General features: G+C 42.8%; 1 protein-coding gene across 1 annotated transcript in view; it reads right to left on the bottom strand.

Annotated features, from left to right (window-relative positions):
- The window catches only part of LOC112406122 (zinc finger protein 516-like), a 48,533-nt gene extending 48,421 nt beyond the window's left edge, over positions 1-112 (bottom strand). The window contains exon 1 of the mRNA XM_024754822.1: positions 72-112. The gene's annotated coding sequence lies outside the window, so the exon portion shown is untranslated. The remainder of the gene's footprint in view (positions 1-71) is intronic.
- Between the last annotated feature and the right edge of the window lie 2,259 nt (positions 113-2,371).

Here is a 2,371-nt window from a genome sequence, read left to right as displayed (position 1 = left end):
CTCAGGGAGCGGTGACCTGCGCGGAGTAATGCTGCCCTCTCCCACCGGGCTCCTGGCCGTGTTCTGCTCACCTCGTGACAATCTGCAGTGGAGATGGATTCCATCCAAGACACGGCCGTGGCTCTGCTGTGGAGGCCGCGCTACGATCCAGGCCTTACCTTCCGCGGTGGCATTTCTCTCGGAGCCTATCGTTCGCTAATGTTCACGGCTGCTGCAGCAGCTCGGGGGCCCGCCCCAGCTCAGGGCATTTACAACAGAAACCACTACGGACCAGCACCCAGGAAGGGAGCTGTGCCTGCAAGGCTGGACTCTCAGCCAGTGGGCTATCCTGCGTGTGTGCAACGTGAGTGCAGGGTGTGTGACGTGTTTGCGTGTGTGTGCAGGCATGTGAGTGCGTTTCCACGAAGCAAGGCAGTGGGGGGTAGAGAGACAGGGAGGGAGCAAGACGGCCGAGAACCTTTGCGAGAAGGATTCCTGGTCATAAAATATGATTAATGATCTGCGCTAATGCAGAGAGCAGGCATGGTTAAAGGTCGTTGACGATTGTTGCTGGTTTCAGCCTGAATGCCTGAGTGCGATGTATTCTTGAACAATCACATTTAAGCCCGATTCACAGAAAAGTATTGAAGTGCCCACAATTCTTTACAATGCAGAGTAAAAATGCACAAATAAAAGTATGCCCCCGTTGCAACTGATGACATGGATATAAATGTCATATAGAGACGTACTGTCACGTATATATGTATGCGCCCCCAAAGAGATGAAAATTTGCCTACTGAAACTTGAATACTTTTTGTAGTATTTTGGAATGGATTTGAGTCCATGGTAAAAGTTCTTAGGTCTATTTAAGACTACAGGATTGCACTAATAACTTCCATGTGTGGAAAATTGACAAGTTAGGCCAACAATCGGTGAGCAAAGCTTCCACACTCCTCCACATGAAACTGTGAGTTTCGTGACTTGCCTTCTTTCTTCAGTCTGCTTATCACCCACATGTGATTTCACTCAGGGCCACGCGGGTTCTACAATAATAGTGCGCTTTTCTTCCCTGTTTCTCTACAATGCATGCAGAATCCGAGAATGTAACTTGAGAGGCCGTAAGAGTTACATCCTGGGGAATGGCAGCTTGAGGACCAGCTCGGTTTTGTTACTGGTGAGAGCACCCTTCGTGAGCCGGATGTGTTTACATTACTGTTCGTTTGTCAACACACTATTTTAAAAATGGTATCAAAACAAAATATATGAGTTCTCGTACTACTCCTACAATACATTCAGCATTGTCAAAATTTCAACTGTTTAATATCTTCAGACATTTAAAGTCCCCATTAGAGTTTAAGGACGCTGCTTCTGCACAAACTATACATCCCTGAAATCCCCCAAAAGACGTCCTCCTATTTTGAAATGTTTAGGTAAATTACAATATTTGGGTGGAGAGGAATCAGCAAGACTGATGGATTAATGGTTGGATATACATTGGGTATTTATAGTTTTATAACAGACAAGAATTCTGGTTAATGAAATAGTTGGAGAAAAAATACTTATTTTTCCCTTGTTATGGTCTAATGAATTATCTGTTCAGGATTTGGGACTCTGTCCCTTCAAGCTAAGGAAAATGGCATTTTCATGAAACATTCATGAAATTGAATGGCTTGTCTGCATAAGTCAGGCAACGGTGTGTGATTATTGGGCATTTAGATCAGAAAAGTTCCTAAGAGATTCCCTTAAAGAATAGTTAAAAGTGAAAAACAGATACCAAAAAAAAACAAGAACCTCCTAAAAGGCCTTGTCCGTCTGAAAGCTGGAAGTGAAACTCTCTAAACTATGGTGTGAAATCTAAGACAAGCTAAAGATATTTATTAAATACGCGTGCTCAAAATTTTAAGCGCACTACTTATTAGTAAATATTTAATGTTAAGTCTTTGCGTGAATTTCTTAGGATTTTCTAAATTATATCTGAGAAAGGAGAATGACATCATATACCTAAGTCCAGGTATAAAATATTGAGCTCTCTGAACTAACTTAAACTTAGAGATTTCAGAGTGGATCGGGGATACATTTGATTTAAATTGTCAACCAGTATCCCTGGGTAAAGGCTGTTTTAAGGGCAGTACAGCTGCTGCTGCATTTATACTGTTTGGAGTAGGTGGTAATTTCACGTATAAATGGAAATTGGCTATTTAGTTAGTCACTGATGGTTTCAAAAACATTACCGCAGTCCTAACTCGCTGTTCTTTGCTAAAATCTTTGCCTTCCTTAGAACCTGGAGACTCAGAGAATCCGCTGTATTTAGATTACGGAGGAAGGGAAGACAGCCCATCAGCGTGAGTGATTCAGTATGGAATTTAACATATGGTGACCCCCTGCCCTGATG

The sequence above is a fragment of the Neophocaena asiaeorientalis genome, unplaced genomic scaffold (genome assembly GCF_003031525.2).
Source record: "Neophocaena asiaeorientalis asiaeorientalis breed wild unplaced genomic scaffold, Neophocaena_asiaeorientalis_V1.1 scaffold124, whole genome shotgun sequence".
Lineage (NCBI taxonomy): Eukaryota > Metazoa > Chordata > Mammalia > Artiodactyla > Phocoenidae > Neophocaena > Neophocaena asiaeorientalis.
The sequence above is the reverse complement of the archived record's forward strand: the minus strand, read 5'-3'. Positions and strand labels throughout refer to the sequence as shown.